General features: G+C 45.8%; 1 long non-coding RNA gene across 2 annotated transcripts; it reads left to right on the forward strand.

Annotated features, from left to right (window-relative positions):
* Positions 1-4,053: 4,053 nt before the first annotated feature.
* On the forward strand, positions 4,054-18,365 carry LOC144378796 (uncharacterized). 2 transcript variants are annotated; one of them, XR_013441242.1, is made up of 4 exons: positions 4,054-4,194; positions 14,365-14,491; positions 16,388-16,587; positions 18,183-18,365. It is a non-coding gene; the product is annotated as an uncharacterized LOC144378796 (long non-coding RNA). The 2 variants fall into 2 exon arrangements; XR_013441243.1 differs by having other exon boundaries at positions 16,391-16,587.
* The last annotated feature ends 3,916 nt before the right edge of the window (positions 18,366-22,281 follow it).

Consider the following 22,281-nt stretch of genomic DNA (forward strand, 5'->3'; position numbering starts at 1 on the left):
AGAGAAAGACAAATCTCATACGATTTCACTTATATGTGGAATGTAAAAAAAACCCAAAATGAACAGACAACATTTTTTTTGTTGTTGAGAAACAGACTCATAGGGGCACCTGGGTGGCTCAGTCGTTAAGCGTCTGCCTTCGGCTCAGGTCATGATCCCAGGATCCTGGGATCCAGCCCCATTCAGGCTCCCTGCTCAGCGGGAAGCCTGCTTCTCCCTCTCCCACTCCCCCTGCTTGTGTTCCCTCTCGCGCTCTCTGTCAAATAAATAAATAAAATCTTAAAAAAATAATAAAAATAAAAAAATAAAACACCAACCATAAAAAAAAAAAGAAACAGACTCATAAAGTATAAACCAATGGTTGCTAGAATAGAGGGGTCGGGGACAGGTGAAATAAGTGAAGAGGATTAAGAGCTACAAACTTCCAGTGGCAAAAGAAATAAGTCAGTGGGATGAAAAGTACAGCATAGGGAAATAAGTCAATAACTTTGTATGGTGACACATGGTAACTACACCTTTCTGGGTGAGCATTTTGTAATGTATGTAATTGTTGCATCACTGTGTTCTACACCTGAAATTATATATAAACAATACTTCAATTTAAAAAAATGGACAAATACAGGTGCACCTGCCTGGCTCAGTTGGTAGAGCATGTGACTCTTGATCTCCAGGTCATGAGTTCAAGCCCCACGTTGGATGTGGAGCCTACTTAAAAAAAAAAAAGAAAGAAAGAAAAGAAAACACAAAAAATTGGATAAGTACAAAAAAAGTTATAGAGAATACCTCACATTTATTTTGTGAACCCGCAAACCCAATCCAGCGTTATATAAGAGAATTCTACAACATGACCAGGTGGGATTTATTCCAAAGATGAAAACTTGGGTTCATATCTGAAAATCCATTATTGTTATAATAAGGATATCAACAGAGTAAAAACTAAAATGGCAAGATCTTCTCAATAGCCTCAGAGAAAATAAGGCAAAATCCAATATACTTTTTTAATTAAAGCATTCTGTATATCAGGGAAAGAAGGAAATTAACTTCATTATGAGCATCTGTGGAAAATCCAAACTAATATTATTTTTAGTGATGAAAGACTGGATGCTTCCCCCTGAAAGTAAGGAACAAAAGAATATCTGCTCTTGCCACTTATGTTTGGGGATGTACTGGCTATTTTAGCCAAAACTATTACCCAAGAAAAGGAAACAATGCATTAAGATTGGTTAGGAAGATGTAAAACTATCTCTCTTCCTATTGATATATCTTATTTTTAGAAAACTCTAAGGAACCCACTAAAAAAAACCCTCTTAGGATGGATAACTGAGTTCAGCAAGTTGGTTGGATATAAGATCAATATGGAAAAATGAATTGTGGTTCTGTACACTTGTAAGGAACAATCCAATAATGAAATTAAGAAATGCACTTACAATGAAATCAAAAGGAATAAAATACTTAGGGATAATTTAGCAAAAGAAGTACAAAATGAATACTCAGAAAGTATAAAACATGAGTGAAAGAAATTAATAAATGTGTAAATAAATGGGAAAGTGGATCAGAAGACTTAACATTGTTGAAATGGCACTAGCCCCTAAATGATCTAGAGACTCAACACAATACCTATCATGATCCCAGCTTATCCCCCTTATATAAATTGTTAAGATGGTTTTTAAAATTATATGGAATTGCAAGGGAATCAGAATAGCCAAAGTACTCTTGAAAAAGAAAAACAAAGTGGTAGGACTAACATTTCTGGTAGTAAGATTAAGTGGTAGGAAGATGGGAAGATGGGAAAGTGAAAGCTAAGGGCTACAGGACTTTCTTTTTGAGGTGACAAAAATGTTGAAAAATTGTGGTGCTGATTGTGCATATCTGTGAATATACTGAAAACCTCTGAATTGTACATACTAACGGGATGCATTTTATGGTGTTTGTATTCTATCTCACTAAAGCTATTCAAGTAAATAAATGCATTAGGGCTTTATTGAACACAACTTGCAACATCTGGTTGGTCAGAGAAGAGTAGCTTATGAATGGTCATTGAAGAGTCCCTGTGCCAAGGCTGGGGCTGTGGGGTTCAAACTTGCCACCAGAGCCAAGTGCGTGGGAGCCCATGGAGTGCTTGCTTTCTTTTCTTTTTTTTTAGATTTTATTTATCAGGGAGAGAGAGAACAAGCAGGGGGATCGGCAGAGGGAGAAGCAGGCTCCCTGCTGAGCAAGGAGCCCCATGCGGGACTCGATCCCAGGACCCTGAGATCATGACCTGAGCAGAAGGCTGCCACTTAACCGACTAGGCCACCCAGGTGCCCGGAGCCCATGGAATTCTTCAGCTGATGTACCGTGTAGACCGTTACTCTGAGGTATATAAAACTGTTTTCATGAGATGTTTTGCAAGATCCCAACTTGGAAAAAAAACACATGAAAATTAAAAAAAAACTCACTGACACCATTAGAAGAGGAATCACCGGTCCTGGGCGAAAGCTAAGGCACAACCAGTTTGAGCCAGACCAGAACTGAAGCATGCGCAGAAGTCCCGAGCAACTGCCTAAGTTACCTTTAGTGCATTGCTAATACTAAAATCTTCCAGGGGGGCGCCTGGGTGGCTCAGTTGGTTAAGCGACTGCCTTCGGCTCAGGTCATGATCCTGGAGTTCCGGGATCGAGTCCCATATCGGGCTCCCTGCTCAGCAGGGGGTCTGCTTCTCCCTCTGCCCTCTTCCCTCTCGTGCTCTCTGTCTCATTCTCTCTCTCAAATAAATAAATAAAATCTTAAAAAAAAAAAAAATCTTCCAGGGGCAGGGTGTTCCACCATTTTTTGAACTGCGACCTATGTACTAGCATGTGAACACACTAAGCATGCGTGATAAACCTAAAATGCCTAAGTAATAGAATATGTGTAAATTCCCTAACGCATATGCAAGCTTCCTGCCCCTGCCTCCTCAGCACACTAAATAAAAGATAATTGCGTTAACACACTGCTTTGGGAAATACTCCCAGTGTTCTCTTTATTTGCTGTAAATAAAAGTCTTCTACACCAGGCTGTACGTCTGGGACATGTTACTGCCTCACACTCTGGGAAGGAATGGACTCGTTGAGTTAGGTAACAGTCCCACAGGTAAGGGAGTGGAGAAGGAATGGGTGGAGCCTCAGAGCTGTCATCAAAGATCAAAATGGAACCAGACTCTTTATTGCGTGTTGTGGTCTTTTTTTTTTTTTTAAAGATTTTATTTATTTATTTTAGAGAGAGAGTAAGGGGAGGGATAGAGAGGGAGGTAGAGAGAGAATCTCAAGCAGACTTGCCCTGAGCGTGGAGCGGCCTCCCCGCTGGATCTCAGGAACCCAGCCAAAACCAAGAATCCCACCACTCAAGGGACTGAGCCACCCAGGAGCCCCAAGGTGAGGTCTTTTTAAGTGTGTGTGTGTGTGTGTATTTTATTTATTTATTTGACAGAGAGAGAGACAGCTAGAGAGGGAACACAAGCAGGGGGGAGTGGGAGAGGGAGAAGCAGGCTTCCCGCTGAGCGGGGAGCCCGATGCAGGGCTCGATCCCAGGACCCTGGGACCATGACCTGAGCCGAAGGCAGATGCTTAACAACTGAGCCACCCAGGCGCCTTAAGTGTGTTTGTAAGCAAGGGTCACAGGTCCATGAGTGGTTTCTCAGCCTCATGCCAACCCCTGAGCCCAGGGAGGACCTCAGACCCTCTAGTCCCTGTCAGGCATTGCCTGGCCTGGTCAGGCGCCCCTCTTGCTCTGAACAAGGGCGTCGCTCTACTGGAAAGGACTCTGGGACTCCCTGCGCACACCTGTGTCCCCACGTTTAGAGGGAGCTGCAGGAAGACGCCACTGTCCCTCTAGGGCCTGGACCAAGTTTGGTGTAAAAGCAAAAGTCCAAGGAGGGGACGGGCTCCCGACCACCCGCAGAGACGGCTGCGCCTCAGCAATTGGACCTCCCGCCCTGTTGTCACTCAGGAGCAGAGGGGCGGGTCCTTGCGAGCTGTCCAATCAGGGGCGCAGCAGGGGCAGGTGGGTGTGGCGACGCTCCGCAGCCGCGTGGACGCTTGCGGTCTTGCTCGCGGTCAAGTCTCACCTGCGCTTAACGGTCCCGGGTGGCTCTGCTGCCGCGTCAGTGGCGCGGTGACCTGCACCGGCTGCGGGAGCCGTAGGGCCGACGCCGGCGGACCGAGAAGCCGGGAAATGGTGAGCGTGCGGGGCCGGGTGTGCCAGGACGGGGCGGAGGGGCTGGCAACGGGCCGCGGCGAGACCCGACCTCCCGCGGGAGCCCCGGAGTCTGCGGAGCCGAGTCCCCGGTGGCGCCGCTCGGACCTCAGTCCCCTCCGGCGCGCGGCGTGCGGGCTGGGCCGGCAGCCGGGACCCCGGCGTCTTGTCCGGTCCCTGCGCGCGGCCGCGTCTCCCCCGATCGTGCAGTGACCACGGGGAGGGTCGGCAGGGGACAGTCCTGACTCGGTGTCCGAGTTTCGTGCGCGGGAGGTGCTGTGGTCCAGGGGCTCCAATCCCTCCTTTCTCCCGGGAGGCACCCGTTTTCTCCTGAGTGTTCCCGATGTTTGGGCGGCAGAGGGTCAAATCCACGACCCTGTCCCCCAGCCTTTCCTTTCCTCGGACTGGCAAATGCTTGTTTCCAAATCCCGCCCCGCCTCCCCAGACGCCAACTTCCCCTCTTCAGTTCATAGCATCAGTACCAACTGTTCTCCGCGGTGCAATTCAAACAGATGCAGTATTTTAATTGTTTATCATTTTCACGCAGTCAGTGGATGGCTCATTTTAAAAGGTTTATTTTTTGTCCGGGTATTTTACAAGAGAGGAAGCAGAGAATAACCACCTGGAACAACGTTGTATTAAGTCTTCATTTTTCAATAAATGTAAAATTTATTTACGCAATAGACCTTGAAAGACAGTATGAAATATTTCCAAAGAGGTATGAAAGAAGTGTATTTCAGAAAAAATAAAATATTCCAGTATAGCATTGCATGTATTAATATTTGTAGTTTCTCAATTTTTCTCTCCTGAGCAGGTTGTAGTAATATTTTGAGGTTTGTTACTTATTTTTTTTGAGATGTGGGTGGGGTGATTTCAAATATAATTCCAGAGCTTAGACTTGAACTAGTGATTAACTGTTATAAAGCAATTTCTTGCCATGGAAATAATAGTTACTTTTTTTACTGTTTAACAGCAAAAAAAAAGTGGATTTTTTTTGTTGAACTCAAAAAATGTCTTCCTTTTCTTTCCTCCTTCCTTTCCCCATAAACATTGGGTTTAGTGATTTTGCGGGATTCTTCATTACTGGGTTTGTGTCATTTAAAACATCTCTGGTGGCCCAGAGCGACTCCAGTGGTGGTCAGAGACCCCAGGTCAGTGTCTCTAAGATAAGGGGCCCCTTGAGCCTGCAAAGGGAAGTATTTGAAGGCCCAGTAGGTTCTTCCTGGGGAACCTCCCCCTACTGGCGTCCTACCTGCTCACACCCACCAGAGGAGGAGCCTTTATACTGAGAGAAGCAACAGGCCCTGCAAGGTGGGGATGCAAGTGCATACGGGAAGGCAGGGGGGATTGCAGCGCAGATGTCTTCTAAGATTGTAACTGGTTTTGGGGGGGCTTTTTCTAAACAAAGGATTTGAGGGGCGCCTGGGTGGCTCAGTCATTAAGCGTCTGCCTTCGGCTCAGGTCATGGTCCCGGGGTCCTGGGATCGAGCCCCGCATCGGGCTCCCTGCTCAGCGGGAAGCCTGCTTCTCCCTCTCCCACTCCCCCTGCTTGTGTTCCCTCTCTCACTGTGTCTCCCTCTGTCAAATAAATAAATAAAATCTTTAAAAAAAATAAAGGGTTTGAGTCTGGCATCACATTGTAGGTGGACTCAGATTGTAATTTACTTACAATTTACTACATTGAGAAGGTCTGTGAAGGTCAGGAGTTCTGTGATGCCTTATGTCCTTTTGGTTAGAAGGAGTTTTGAAATTTTTCCTTTTGTACGGTTTGCACTTTTGTAACCATTAATGTTTAAAGGAATGAGATCTTAGAATGGTTTCTTATGTACAAAAGTTAAAATTAAATCAAGACTGTTAAATAGTAAAATATAGTATACATAAATTTCTGTGTTTGATTTTATTTTTTTAAAGATTCACTTATTTATGTGAGAGAGAGAGAGCAAGCGGGAGCTTCGTACCAACATTTGTCCTTGCAATGAGCAGTCTCACTTTGCTTTTTTGGATGTTTGAGTGCTGACAGCTGAAGCCTTGTGCGCCCAGCTGGATGAACTGATGAGAAAGCTTGGGTGGTCTCTTCTCTAGAGCAGGCAGGAGATTCCAGCCAGAACAGCCCCTGCCAGTATGCAGAACTCTTCCCCTTGCCCTACTCCCCAACCCCAGTGACCTCCATACCCAGCCAGTCTCCTTTCTGTTCTTTGAAGCCATTTCAGAGCTGCCTGAGAGGCCCGCCCTGCTCTGAGACCTCTGTTCTGTGAGTCCTAAGCCTTTCCCTACTGTATGGGTGTCTGTGTGGGTTTGGGGGGGGGGCCCACATAGCCATACCCCTCAACTTCTCTCTCTCTCTCTCTTTTTTTTTTTTTTTTGATTTATTTATTTGAGAAAGAGAGAGAGCGAGGGCGGGGGTGGGGGGCAGAGGGAGAGAGAATCTCTGTGCCGATACATGGCTCTATCCCAGGACCCTGAGATCACGACCTGGGCCAAAATCAAGAGTCGGCTCAACCGACTGCACCACCCAGGCGCCCCTACCGTGCACGTGGCCATGACAATGGATGCTGTGAGCCGCGTGTGCCCACGTGACCGCCATCTGTTTGCTCTTGCTTTGACCTGCACACCTGCTCTGTGGCCTGGTGGTGGCAAGCACTGCTGGGTGCTGGGGAGCTCGTGCTTTGTGCCCTGTGGTGCTTCATGTTGCAGTGGTGACCCGACCACGTCTCCATTCTAGCTGTGGCCGGCCATTGCTGGCCACTGCAAGCATTTGAGGCACGCCCACCTTTACATGGCAGTGACAAAGCTTCCCTTTCTGAACATGCATCCTAAACCTGAAATGAAAAGAACCTGCTCCGGGAACCACGACTTTGGAAACTATTCCCCGAGGTCTCCTTATTTGCTGCAAATAAAGTTTCCTTCGTGTAACAACTCCACCTGGTGTAGTCTCGGTCTATAACCCACCAAGGAGGGAACTCACATTAATTTGTTTACACATTCTTGTCTTAATGCTTTAGCTCAGAATCCCAGTACAGGGTTGATTAGGATTGGTGAGAGGGGACATTCTTGCATTATTTTGGTGCTACCAGAAAGCATCTAATTCTTTCAGGGTAATGCACTTGTGTTAAACAAGAGCCCAGTTGATATAGAAGCAGGTAGGGGCAGAGGGGAAGCATTCTCCACTCCAGTGGTTTGCTCTCAATCTTTTAGTGAGCCTGTGTCCCCAGGCTTGACATCCTGATATATAAGAAGAAAGATATTTGGGGGGCACCTGGGTGGCTCAGTTGGTTAAGCATCTGCCTTCAGCTCAGGACATGATCCCAGGGTCCTGGGATCAAGCCCCGCGTCCAGCTCTCTGCTCGGCGGGGAGCCTGCTTCTCCCTCTCCACCTGCTTGTGTGTGCTTTCTTTCTCTCTCTAATAAATAAGTAAATAAAATTTTTAAAAAGAAAAAAGAAGGGTATTTGGTCCTTGTCCCCAGTTCCTAGCAAAAACCTCTTGAAGCCCTCGGAATTACTTGAGTGATAAGGGTGACAGAATATTTTTTTGTTTTAATGAGGAAACTATTGGCCAGCCTTTAGATAGCTTCAGGATGGGGTTGGACACTGGAAACACCAAGCCTTGACTACAGGCTTGGAATGTTCAGCCCCAGCTCCCAGCCTCTAGAGAGAGGAGAGGGTCTAAGAGATTGAATTAATCACCAATGGCCAGTGAATCCTCATGAAAACCCTGAAAGCCAGGATTCAGAGAGTTTCTGGGTTGGAAAGCACAGGCAGGTGCCGGCAGGGGGGGCATGCTCTGCAGCCCCCTTCTCCCCCTCCCCCCCCCACCGGTATGACCACCTTACTTTGACCTACACATCACTACCTTTGTCTGTTCCTGAGTTGTATCCTTTAGAGCAAATCAGTATAGTTAAGGGCTTTGCTGAGTTCTTACAACTGATTCAGTAAGTCACCAGACATGGTGGCCCATAGAGGGAACCTGAGTGTGTAGACGGCTGAGCACACCATCTGTGGCTGGCGTCTGGAGTGGGGCCGGTGTGTGGGACGGAGCTCTTCACTTGTGGAGTCGGACGTGAACTCTGGGTGTTAGTGTTAGGATTGAACCACTGGACACCTGTTTGGTGACACAAGATTTGGAGAAGTGGCATTGGGACAGACACCATGTATTGGGTATCAGGTGGAGGATAAAAACCCTATTGTCCTCATAAGTGTTCCACCTTGTAGAAAAGGCTGGAAGAGACTCAGGTTGGCTGTTTCATTCCCCAGGTCAGATAGGCTCTGGGAAAATCCCAGTCAGTTACACTCTGGTGAAATACATTGTGTTGAGGCCAAAATATCTTGGACATATTTTTAAATGGCTACTCTTTGGCCTCTCTTTCTAATTTTTGGAGACCGTGCTTTACCCTGGTACCCTCAGTTCTGTGATGGAGGAGTTGTTGATTTTAGGTTTCTTGGCTTTTGTCTTCTGAGGACTGGAAGCCAGCTTCTAAGCTCCTCATGTGCCCAACCAGAGACCAGAAGTCTCTGACTCCTTCTTTTTTTTGATGTCAACCCTCATCTCTCCTTCCTCCCCTTGTGCCCCACATCTGTACAAGGGGACCAAACACCCTGGGTGCTCCTTCCTTTGGTTTTGGCAAGTGATTCAACCCACAGAAGGCCCTGCCCCTGTACCCCAACTCTCACCCTAGCCCACCCCCAAGCCCCAATAAAAAACCCAGGCCAGGCAGCTTTCCTTGCTCTCTCCAGGCATTTCCCACCTGCTTGAGAGGCCTGCCCAGCACTGCCCTCTCTGGATGCTTGTGTTATGGAAATAAGAAACACTTTCATACCCTCTAGGCATGTGTGTGTTGTCAGTGTAGACAATCTGAACCATATCTTGGGTGGGGGTCCACCTGCCCATGCAGTTGACCCTAACAGTCATAGAGTGGGTAACCTGGTACATATTTTGCAATCCTCTCTGCTTTATTGTTCTACTGATAAATCCTCCAGTCTTTTGATGTTAGTGCATGCCATCCTCATATGAGTCTCCAAGTGCTAATGCACAAAAAATTCCATGAACATTGATGTGGGGCTGCCTAGCAAATGATCAAGAAAGAATTCTTGACATATTTTTGGGGCAAAATGGGGCTTTTCTTAAAGCACTGGGACAGGACCGGTGGGCAGAAGGAGCTGCCGTGGGATTGTGAGGAGTAACTGATTCTACACTTTTTAGTTAGCGGGGGGGTTAGGGATAACGTAAGTCTCTAAGGAATTTGTGTATGCTGAAAGCAGGGTCTCTAGCACCTTGGAGGGCTTGCTGTTAAGATAAGGTTGTTCTTTTTAGTAAAGCATTAGTCATGAGACTCTTTAGATGTGTGTCAGTGGGCCATATGTTGAAAGATGATTGTTATACCCTGGGAGTATGTGACACTACGTTAGAGTCAAGTGACACGAACCAGAGCAAAGCTACAATGGTGAAACATTAAAGAAAATCTTTGAGGGGTGCCCGGGTGGCTCAAGTCAGTTAAGCGTCAGATTCTTGATTTCTGCTCAAGTCATGATCTCAGGGTTGTGAGATTGAGCCGCACGTTGGGCTCTGTGCTGGGCGTGGAGCCTCCTTAAGATTTTCTCACTCCCTCTGCCCCTCCCACCCAAAATAATAAATCTTCTTTTTTTTAAGATTTTATGTATTTAAGAGAGAGCACAAGCAGGGGGAGTAGCAGGCTCCCTGTTGAGCAGGGAGCCCAATGCGGGGCTCTAGCCGAGGACCCCAGGATCATGACCTGAGCTGAAGGCAAATGCTTAACTGACTGAGCCACCCAGGCGCCCCAATAAATAAATCTTTAAAAAAAAGGAGAGGGAGAAAATCCTTGAGGGAGTTACAGGAGTGTTACACCCTGTCTGTCTCAGGGATTTTTCAGTGGGCTGCAAGTTGTAAGGAGACTTAATTTTAGCTACATTTCTCTTGCCTTTGTTCTCCCCATCGGACATTGTTGAAAAATTGCTGGGCTGTAGATAGTGATCAGGCCAAATTTTATAGGAAATGACAATGGATTGTATCACTCAACCCTCCTCCATTCTTGCATAACTTTCTGAATTGTTCACAGTGGTCTTTAACACTTGGGATTATTAAATTGACTTACTTTTTGTTCTAACCACTGAAATGGAGCTGTTCCAGTTGTCTAATGGGTAGGGCACTGGCCTCCTATGAAATGGGATCTACTGGGCATTTTATTGGCCTGTTACTTCATTACCAAGGTGATGGACATTTTTTCATATATGATCTTTCGTCTGATGTTAGATGTGTTTTGCTTCTTTTTCCATTTTTAAATTGTGTCCGTTTCTTTTTACCCTGCAAACTAACCCTTTTACATTGCATGTATCGCTGATATGTTTTCTTCCCCTTTTTATCTTTTAACTATCTAAATTTTAATATATTTGTATTTGTCAGTCTCTGGCTTTATGGTGTATTTTTTTTCTTACAACAGAATATTCTCCCTATTCTTGTGTCAACAAAACCTTTACCAGTGACTTCTACAGTTGTCCTCGTTTGATCTTTCACATTTAAATCCACAATGAACTGGGTATTTTCCATGGAATAGAAGGGAATATAACATCCTTTTCCAAATAGATAACACTTTGTCCCTGCCCCGTGTGTTCATGGTAACTGCCACTGCCCTAAAATGCCTGATCTGTCCTTGACCAAATTTCCATATTTAATACCAGCCCATGGAAGACACTTCCTTTCCCTTGGTCTGTTTTTCTCTCTGCTAATACTGTATGGTCTGGAATATCATAGCTTGACAATCCTTGATGTGTGTTAGGTAGACCACCACTTTGTTCTTCTGAAGACTCTGTCCATTTCTCGGCATTCATTCCTCATATTAGGTTTGGATGGGCAGGCGCCCCTCAAAGATTTTCTTTAATGTTTCACCATTGTAGCTTTGCTCTGGTTTGTGTCACTTGACTCTGATAACCACAACAGGGTATGATAACAATCATCTTTCAACATATGGCCCACTGACACACATCTAAAGAGTCTCATGACTAATGCTTCCTCATATTAGGTAGGTTTTGTTGACTCCTAAAGAATCTGTTTTGGGGGTTTATGGAATTTTACAAAGATACCATTTGGGAGAGGTGACATCTGGGTGGCACTTAATTCTTTCTAAGACTATGTGCTTAGATTTTATTCTGCTTTGATTGACACTTCCCAATAGCCAATTCTTATTTTTTCTCATGAATATCATTAAATAGCCTTTATTAGTCTTGTTTAGTACTGAATTAAATTTGGTGTGGAGGAAACCAGGAACAAGCTCCCAAATGTTGTCTCACATAGGATGGGCTCCGTTCTCCAAGCAAGAAGTTGTGAGTACACGTGAATTATTGTCTACCAGGGAGCTCAGTAGAGACTCAGGGCCCAGAGTGTTTTCTGCGGGCTGATCATGTGGGCTCATTGGCACGGTGTGCCCAACATGTAACAAAGTCACTGACTCTAAAAAGGAAAACAGGAGTTTACTATCTACCATATTATTTGCATAAAAACTTCAAGGCACACTGAGTTTACTATCTACCATACTATTTGCATAAAAACTTCAAAGCATACTGAGGCATTCCTCTCTCTAAGGTTATGGGTCTCTCCCCACATCCCATACAAACTTTGTGAGCAAGTATTTGTCAGGATAAACAACGGCCTTGGGCCTCCTGATGTTCACTTCCACCTGCAACCTTTGTTCCCCGGGGCGCTACAGATGAGTTGTAGAAAGTAATGGGGGCCGACCCAGGCAGCTAACTTACTCTCTGAACTCACAACAAAAGAGGCATTACTATTTTGCTGTTGTTCCACTGAATACATCAGTTCTAGCCTCAGAATTGCTGGGTGGGAGCCTTGTCTCTGTTCCCTGGCACAGAACATTTGTGAGCTGTTGATCTCTTGCTAGGACCAGCATTTAGGGGAATTATGCTGCTGGGGGATTCCTATTCCCCGGGATGGCTGCTCCACTCGACCTGGGAGCTCTCAAATGAGAGAGGTTGGGAGGACAGCCTCTAGAGTGGTGGTCGGGCATCCTTTGCTGCTGAAATTAGAGCAAGGGGATTTTATATGTTTTGAAGAAAAGCTCTGTTCAAGTCTTTATGTGTGTTGTGATCATGTGCAAATTCACCATCAAAGGATTGTGGATTTCAACGAGTGCCCTTGCAAATTCCAAGTCTTGACCTGTTCTGCAAGGTCATCAAGGCCCAGGTTGCAGTGTTTCGAATCTGCTGGAAAGAACTTCTCTGTGATCTTATCCTAATACACCCCGAGGCTGGAAAGAACTTTTCTGTGATCTTATCCTAATATACCCTGAGGCTCATGAGTATAGGGATGTTGCGGATGTCTAAGTTGTTATGTGTTTTTTCTCATGCCTGAGCTCTAACTCTGAATAACTCCCTGGCCCCGTGAAATGAGACAGAGAAAAAAAGGTAAAACGGAGCATGATAAGTATTATATGAACAAATTATAATTATACTCCTCCACAGGAATATGTTCGTTTAGCCAGCTGGATCTGACTACTACTTTTTTTTTTAAGATTTTATTTATTTGTCAGAGAGAGAGCACAAGCAGGGGGAGCAGCAGAGTGAGAGGGAGAAGTAGGCTCCCCCCACGCCCTGAGCTGGGAGCCTGACATGGAGCTTGATCCCAGGACCCTGAGATCATGACCTGAGCTGAAGGCAGCAGCTTAACCAACTGAGCCACCCAGGTGTCCCTGGGTCTGACTACTTCTAATGGCCTGGAGGACTGCAGGACAATCTGGCCAGCTGGACTTTGTTACAAGTTGCATTTCCACAGGCCCCCTGGCCTCTCCTATTTGGGGATGGGACTAGAAGAACAAGCTTCCAGCTCTTCATTGTGTTTTTATTCATTAAAACTTCAGTCAGGGGCCCCTGGATGGCTCAGTGCGTTAAGCGTCTGCCTTTGGCTCCGGTCATGATCCCAGGGTCCTGGGATCGAGTCCCGCATCAGGCTCCCTGCTCAGTGGGGAGTCTGCTTCTCCCTCTGCCCCTCCCCCACTCGTGCTCTATCTCGCTCTCTCTCAAAGAAATAAATGTAATCTTAAAAAAAAAAAAAAACACTTCAGGGGCACCTGGGTGGCTCAGCCATTAAGTGTCTGCCTTCGACTCCTGGGATCGAGCCCCGCATCATGCTCCCTGTTCCAGGGGAACCCTGCTTCTCCCTCTCCCACTCCCCCTGCTTGTGTTCCCTCTCTCGCTGTGTCTCTCTCTGTCAAATAAATAAATAAAATCTTAAAAAAAAAAGAGAGATATCTAAGTCTTCAAAGACGTAAAAAAAATAAAAACAAAAAAACACTTCAATCATATATGGTGCTGTGCTTCATGAAGTGCTTTATGATATGGTGGTATTAAAGGAGGAGATGGAAGACTTTGTCTTTCAAGGTTTTGATGTACTTAAAATGGAAATATTGGGATGCCTGGGTGGCTCAGTCGGTTAAGCATCTGCCTTCAGCTCAGGTCATGATCCCAGGACCCTGGGATCCAGCCCTGCATTGGGCTCCCTGCTCAGCGGGAAGCCTGCTTCTCCCTCTGCCCCTCCCCCCTGCTTGTGCACTCTCTCTCTCTCTCTCTCTCTGACAAATAAATAAAATCTTAAAAAAAAATAATAAAATTTTTAGGGGCGCCTGGGTGGCTCAGTCGTTAAGCGTCTGCCTTCGGCTCAGGTCATGATCCCAGGGTCCTGGGATCGAGCCCCACATCGGGCTCTCTGCTCTGCGGGAAGCCTGCTTCTTCCTCTCCCACTCCCCCTGCTTGTGCTCCTGTTCTCACTGTGTCTCTCTCTGTCAAATAAATAAATAAAATCTTTAAAAAAAAATAAATAAAATTTTTAAAAAATAAAATGGAAATATTAATTTTATTTGAACATAATTTCTCCAAGTTGTTCTGTACCTGACAGTAGAGACTGATGAAGAGTTGAAGTGATCACAATAAAAATGTAGTGGTAAATCCCACTTGTTCATGATGCTGTTAAATTCATGAGGCAGTGGGTGTGAGCCAGAGAGGAAGAGTTTGATGACCCAGTCATAGAATAAATGTTGAGAAATCAAAGTCCTATGTGAATTTCTTACAAATTGAGTAGAGATCTCCAGTGCTGTCTCACCCATCCTCCTGTACACATGCATGGGATGTTCCAGGATTCAGTGGCCTTTGAGGATGTGACTGTGAACTTCACCCTGGAGGGGTGGGCTCTTCTGAATCCATCCCAGAAGAAACTCTACAGAGATGTGTTGCAGCAAACCCTCAGGAACCTGGCCTCAGTAGGTGAGTGTGACAACATTCTTACTTACGAGTCCATTAGAGAACCAGTGTGATTTGCTCATCAGGGCTGTTTTGAGAGGTGAAATGTGGAAAGGGAATATGTTGGTGAATAAACAAGACATTGTCATAGGTCCATATTCATGGACCTAGAATCTAACAACTTTTAATAAAATTTTATAATTTATTAAATTATAATTTAGTAATTATTATATATTTAATATATAAATATACTTAATAATTATATTTACTATAATTTATATGAGATTTCGGCTCAGGTCATGATCTCAGGGTTGTTAGATTGATACCCACATGGGGCTCTGTGCTGGGCGTGGAGCCTGCTTAAGATTCTCTCTCTTCCTGCGGCACCTGGGTGGCTCAGTTGTTAAGCGTCTGCCTTCGGCTCAGGTCCTGATCCCAGGGTCCTGGGATCAAGCCCCACATTGGGCTTCCTGTTCAGTGGGGAGCCTGTTTCTCCCTCTCCCACTCCCCCTGCTTGTGTTCCCTCTCTCGCTGTGTCTCTCTCTGTCAAATAAATAAATAAAATCTTAAAAAAAAAAAAAGATTCTCTCTCTTCCTGGGGCACCTGGGTGGCTCAGTCGTTAAGCGTCTGCCTTCGGCTCAGGTCATGATCCCAGGGTCCTGGGATCGAGCCCCACATCAGGCTCCTGCTCAGCGGGAAGCCTGCTTCTCCCTCTCCCATTCCCCCTGCTTATGTTCCCTCTCTCACTGTGTCTCTCTCTGTCAAATAAATAAATAAAAATCTAAAAAAAAAAGATTCTCTCTCTTCCTCACCCTCTGCCCCTCCCCAATCCCTCTCTAAAAATAAATAAATTAAATTTTTATTTTATTTTATACTGCAGAAAGCTACTGTGTATTTTATTTTTTTAAAAGATTTTATCTATTTATTTGAGAGAGAGAACAAGCAGGGGGAGGGGCAGAGGGAGAGGGACAAGCAGACTCCATGCTGAGCAGGGAGCCTGATGCAGGACTCAGGGACTCGTGGGGCCCCAGGGACCCCCAGGACCCCGGGACCATGACCCGAGCCAAAGGCAGATGCCCAACCAACTGAACCAGGCGCCCGCTACTGTGCATTTTAGAAGAAAAATGGGAAGACCATGACAATGAAGATCAGGATGAAAATTCTGGGACGAATCTGAGGTGAGTCCCACTCACGTGAGAAAGCAAGGTCCCAGGAGCGAATGTAGAGATGTCATGAAATTTTTAAAAAAGCAAGTAAAGCAAATCAGCCCAGCTTCAAATTTGTAGATTCTTAGAATATTTTCATCAAAATTTTTATCAAATATGACCTAGGGGCACCTGGGTGGGTCAGTCAGTTAAGCATCCGACTCTTGATTTCGGCTCAGGTCATGATCTCAGGGATGTGAGATGGAGCCCTGCATTGGGCTCCGTGCTGAGCGTGGAGTCTGCTTAAGATTCTTTCCCTCTCCCTCTTTCTCCTCCTCTGCTCCCCGCCCCCCCACAGCTTGCGTACTCTCTCCTCTCCCTCTTTCTCAAATAAATAAATAAATAAATAAATAAAATCTTTTTAAAACTTGTACTGCACTCACCATCTTATGATGATGTGATGATAAAATGCCTACACAATGAGAAGTGAGGTGAACGACTTAGGCATTGTTATATAGCATCAGGTTACTGTTGCTCCTCTGACCACGTATCAGAAGGATCATCTGCTTCTGGACTGTGGTTGGCCACAGAAAACTGAAACCATAGAAAGTGAAATTGCAGATGAGGGGAGGGAACTGCTGTATATTCACTCTCAAACAATCGGAAATGATAGGAAACCAATACTTTAAATAGTTTAAAAAGTCATTTTTACAATTATTAATATAAAATTATTAATAAATAAGCTAATAATAATATGCTTCGCATTTTTTCCAGCAGACATACAGTAGAAAGACTCTGTAAAAGAAAACAAGGTTGTCAATGTGGAAAAACCTTCAGCCAGATTCCATATCATAATCAGAAGAAGAAAAGTCCTGCTGGAATAAAACTACGTAAATGCACTTTGTGTGGACAAGTCTTCATGTATCATTCATCCTTTAACGAGCACATGAGATCTCACATTGGCCACAAACCATGTGAGTATCAGGAATGTGAAGAGAAGCCTTATAAATGTAAGGAATGTGGGAAATCCTTCAAGCATCGCCAATCCATTCGAATGCATGAAAGGACACACACTGGACAGAGGCCCTATGAATGTAAGCAATGTGGGAAAGCTTTCAGTTGTCTCAGGTCCTTTCGAATACATGAAAGGATACACAGTGCCAAAAAGCCTAAGGAATGTACAAAATGTGGTAAAACCTTCAGTTATTCAAGTAATTTATGTAAACATGAGAGAAGTCATAATGGGGAGAAACCCTATGAATGTAAGGAAAGTGGGAAAGCCTTGCATTCTTTCACCAAATTTCGAAGATACATGATCAAGCAAAATGAAGATGGATTTTATAAATATAAGGAGTGTGAGAAAGCCGTCAGGTGTCCCAGATCCTTTCAAAGACATGAATCGGGGTGCCTGGGTAGCTCAGTCAGTTAAACGACTGTTCTTAGTTTTGGCTCAGGTCATGATCTCGCAGTCATGAGGTCAAGCCCCACATCGAGCTCTGCACTGAGGGCGGAGTGTGCTTCAGATTCTCTGTCTCTCTCCCTCCACCTCTCCCCCAGCCCTGCTTGCACATGCTTTCTCTCTCTCTCTCTCTCCCTCTCAAATAAATGAATAAATAAAAAGTCTTTAAAAACAAAACAACAAAAACCAAAGACATGAACGGGGCACACAGTGCCCTATGAATATAAGGAATGTGGTAAAGCCTTCCTTTCTCCCAGATGCCTTGAAAAACATAAAAGAATACATAATGGGAAGAAACCTCGTGAATGTAAGGAATGTGGTAAAGCTTTCTGTTATCCCAGTTTCCTTGGAAAACATGAAAGAAGTCATAGCGGGGAGAAACCTGTGAGTGTAAACTATGTGGTGAGGCCTTCAGCAGTCACTATGATGTTCAAAAACATGAAAGAACTCACACTGAAATGAAACTCTATGAATGGAAACTCTATGAATGTGGGAAAGCCTTCACTTATCCTTCAGGTGTTCAGTCACACGTGGTAATCCACACTGGAGATGGACCTTATAAATGTAAGGCATGTAAGAAAGCATTCGCTTGGGCGCCTGGGTGGCTCAGTTGGTTAGGTGACTGCCTTTGGCTCAGGTCATGATCCTGGAGTCCCGGGATCAAGTCCCACATCGGGCTCCCTGCTCAGTGGGGAGTCTGCTTCTCCCTCTGACCCTCCGCCCTCTCATGCTCTCTCTCTCTATCTCATTCTCTCTCTCAAATAAATAAATAAATAATCTTAAAAAAAAAAAAAAAAAAAAAAGCATTCGCTTCTCCCAGGGCATCACAAACATGAAAAAACTCACACTGGAGAGAAACCCCATCAGTGTAAAAATTGTAGTAAAGCCCCCACCACAGTTCAACTTTGAAGACCCAGCATAGTTTGGATTTCCTGCAAGCCGTCATGTGTCCACCAGGAAACAGATTTATACAGTCGTGGTTGAGAATGTTCTCTGAAGCGCTGCTCCCCTCTTCTCTAGGTCGTATTTATATAAGCTCTAATTTGTATAGTAAACACCTTGTTCTCTTAATACCACTAGTGACTTGTGTTCCTCTCTCTGCCATGACAGCTCCCTGGTGCAGTCCACAAGAACTGTGTGGGAGTTCCTTCTCCTACTGCACTGTGCAGTGACTGCTGTGTGACCCAGTCCTTCCCTGTGACAAGTGACACCTTCCTCATAACGGGCAGATTCTGGGTGTTTCGTGTTATGACTCATAGCTGAGTGTCATCCCTCAGTACGTTCTCAATTAAGTTGGAGTCTGTGTGATTAAAAGTATGTGCATGTTTTCCCCTAATGAATATTTCTATATTTTTTCCTTGGAAATATTATCTGTTTTCCATGTCTTCCTATGCTAAGAAATATGTTTCTTATTTCCTCTGGGGACATGTTAACATGTCGTATTGTAATTATGAATGTTCATGTCAGCTTGTAGGGTTCATACATTCTTTTTTTTTTTTAAAGATTTTATTTATTTATTTGACAGAGAGAGACACAGCGAGAGAGGGAACACAAGCAGGGGGAGTGGGAGAGGGAGAAGCAGGCTTCCCGCCGAGCAGGGAGCCCGATGCGGGGCCTGATCCCAGGACCCTGGGATCATGACCTGAGCCGAAGGCAGATGCTTAACGACTGAGCCACCCAGGCGCCCCAGCATTCATACATTCTAAGTCAATATTATCACCTTCGTAAAAGTTCAGGCATTTTCCCCCCCTCAATGTTCTATTTTATTTTTTAAACTTAGATGTAACCGATATAGTTTTTTTCAAACAAAAGGCTTCACATATTTATTTATTACTAAACCAACCTACTGGTGCAGAAGCATAGTCACAGAGAAGAATCATTTCCCCAATAAAACATGTCTACTGTTCAGGTGGTAAGGATGTTTACAGAGTGATAGGATACAAGCATGTGACCTTCGCATAAATATGTGGGCCATCTCGTGTGAGATCACTTACAGACCCAGCTTGGTTCTCTCCAATGCCTCTTCGTGGAGTTGTACCAGATTTTATTTTTTTAAGAGATTTTATTTATTTATTTGACAGAGAGAGCACAAGCAAGAGGAGCAGCAGTGGGAGAGGGAGAAGCAGGCTCCCCACTGAGCAGGGAGCCCGACGCGGGGCTTGATCCCAGGACCCCGGGATCATGACCTGAGACGCTTAACCAACTGAGCCACCCAGGTGTCCCTGTTCATTCCAGATTTAACAGGCCAAATTCAGCTGTTCAGAGGAGAGGCATGGGGAATAATTAACCCTTCACTCAATAGGCTTTGTATATGGTTTCAATCCTTCAAGGGCCTGTGCAATTTCCACTGGGCCAGATTAGTCGCTTTATTTGAAGGATAAGGTTCATGGGGTCCCATCTTTTTCAAGATTATTTGTAAGTGGCAATGGCTTACCTTAATTTTAGTTTATGAATCATTTGTTCAGAGCTTCCCAGCTCACTATGGGATATTTTAGGACAATGGGTGCTGTGACCATGGGGGTTTACAGAGGACCATACTTCTGATGCTCAAGGAGAAACTGCTCTATTTGTCCCCTATATACTAGTCAGTAACAGCCCTGAGATCATCCAGGGTACCCTGCTTAAATGGAGCGGGATCCCAGCTATACCTGTAATTTAAGACCTAGTATTTTAATTTTATTTGGGGGGAGGGACAGAGAATATTAAGTAGCCTCCAGGCTCATCGCAGAGCCAGACACAGGCTCGATCTCAAGAGTTGGACTTTTTTTTTTTTTTTAAGATTTTATTTATTTATTTGACAGAGAGAGACAGTGAGAGAGGGAACACAAGCAGGGGGAGTGGGAGAGGGAGAAGCAGGCTTCCCGCCGAGCAGGGAGCCCGATGCGGGGCTCGATCCCAGGACCCTGGGATCATGACCTGAGCCGGAGGCAGACGCTTAACGACTGAGCCACCCAGGCGCCCCGAGACCTAGTATTGATTAACTGAAGGTTTCTGAATTAGTGCATTATGCCAGGTAGCAAAATTAATCCAGAATTTATGTTGTAGAGGCTAAAAGCCAAGCAGTGTACTTTTATCTGCCGGATTTACAATTTGGTCAAATTGTGGTCTTTTGTTTCCGTATTTTATCTATTAGTTCCTTACCCTTGACCGTCCCTGTTTTGTTCTCTTCGTCAGTGGCTATGCTTCAGGGGAGCAGGTGTCCTCTCTACCCTGGTATTTACACATTTTTCCTCCTCAAACCACTGCGTCAGGGTTAGGAGCCTCTCCCATGACAACCAGTGGCTTTACTGGGTTTACGGACCATGGGCTTATGTCAGCTTTGAACTAATCCCTTTGCTGTGCCCCGGGGGGGGGGGGGGGCGGGTGGAGACCATGAGTGTCGCCCCCTGGAGCTCGGGCTCCGGATCTTTGCTGCAGCAGAAGCCGTGGCCTCAGAGGGACTGAGGGTCCTGACGAGCGTCCCGAGAGCAGGAGTGTGGACCCAGCCTGCCATCTGCTGGCTGCCTTTGACCTTCTCTTTCTCTACGTAAATGACTATCTCAGGAGTGACCACCCAGTGGGCCCCCCTCTTGCACAGGACAGAGTCCTCTCTGCCACCCCACCCTCTGTCACAGCGTCACCCTAACACAGATAGAAACCAGCAAACACATCAGCCGGGGACTAACTGAAGGAGGGACTCGATCTAACACTCCTGCTCCCACATGCCTAGGGCTTCTGTAAACTGCCGACTCTGGCCGGCCGAACCCAGAACTGAGGCTTGGGAGGGTCACGCGTGCGACACGGGGCAGCACAGGTCACAGCACGAGCTCCCCAGCCCCGAGCGCCCGCGGAACATGCCGCCATCAAGCATCAGAGCAGCTGAGCAAGTCAGAGCAAGAGAAGCAGACCCACAGCACAGCAGTCACGTCTGGATGTGGCTCACGGTGCGAGTAATTATGGTCACCTGCACAGGAGTCTTTCAAGTGTTGAGATCGATGACAGTGAACACTCCACCCCATCACACACGCTCAGAGGGTAGCAAGAGGCTTAGGACTCACAGAAGTATCGGGGAAGGTAGGCAAGCCTCTCAAGCAGCTCGGAAATGGCTTCAGAAAGTCAGCAAGGAAGGAGGGGCGCCTGGGTGGCTCAGTCGGTTAAGCCTCTGCCTTCGACTCAGATCATGATCTCAGGGTCCTGGGATGGAGCCCCGCATCGGACTCCCTGCTTGGTGGGGAGCCTGCTTCTCCCTCTCCTCCCCACTTGTGCTCTCTCTCAAATAAATTAAATAAAATAAAAAGAAAGAAAGAAAGCAAGGAAGGAGAGCTGGCTGGGTGTTCACTGTGTGTTGGGGGAGGGAGAGGAGACCAGCTCCTCTAGCTGGGAGCACAGGGGGCAGGAACGGGGGTGTGTGGCACAGACGGCGGGGTGAGGCGTAAGCTGTCAGCACTCAAACACCCAAAAATACAAAGCCTGACTGCTTATTACGAGGCATAACGTGGGGAAGAAAAACATGCATTCACAATTGCTTGATTTTATAAAAAGAAACCCAAACAGGAGTCAGTGTCAGTATTCTCTAGAGACACATACGAACAAAAACTGATCCCAAAATGCAGTATGTACCTGAGAACTTAAATACATTGATTTCCCATCTTGAGGTTCTCTTGCTTAAATGGAATGCAAATTCTATTTGGTTTCCCTAATTTTCTAGCTTTCCCCATACCCTATCTCTCAATCAACTTATAGTTTAGCAGCCCAAGTGCTGAGGGAAACCAGAGCCAAAGGGTTGCACTATTTATCAGGAAAGGAAGCCAGGAGGGAAGCCTGGGAGGCTCAGTCGGTTAAGAGTCTGCCTTCGGCTCAGGTCATGATCCCAGGGTCCTGGGATCAAGCCCCGAATCGGGCTTCTTGCTCAGCCGGGACTCTGCTTCCCCCTCTGCCTTCTGCTCCACCTGCTTGTTCTCTCTTTTTTTTCTCTCTCTCTCTGACAAAATCTTAAAAAAAAAAAAAAAAAAGGGAAAGGAATCCAGGAAACAAACATTGGACTCAGCACAGATCAGCAGCGTGCTTCCCAAACTAAGACAGAAGGAAAGCCACATTCAGAAGGTTCCACATTCTAGACTCTCCTGATGGGGACAGATGCCCTGGAGTGGGTCAGTCCCTGGTGAGGGAGGGTAGGGGCACCTGAGCAGCCACGGGAATGAACCCTGGGAGCCCCGTACACCGTCCCCTC

Source organism: Halichoerus grypus, chromosome 1 (genome assembly GCF_964656455.1).
Source record: "Halichoerus grypus chromosome 1, mHalGry1.hap1.1, whole genome shotgun sequence".
Lineage (NCBI taxonomy): Eukaryota > Metazoa > Chordata > Mammalia > Carnivora > Phocidae > Halichoerus > Halichoerus grypus.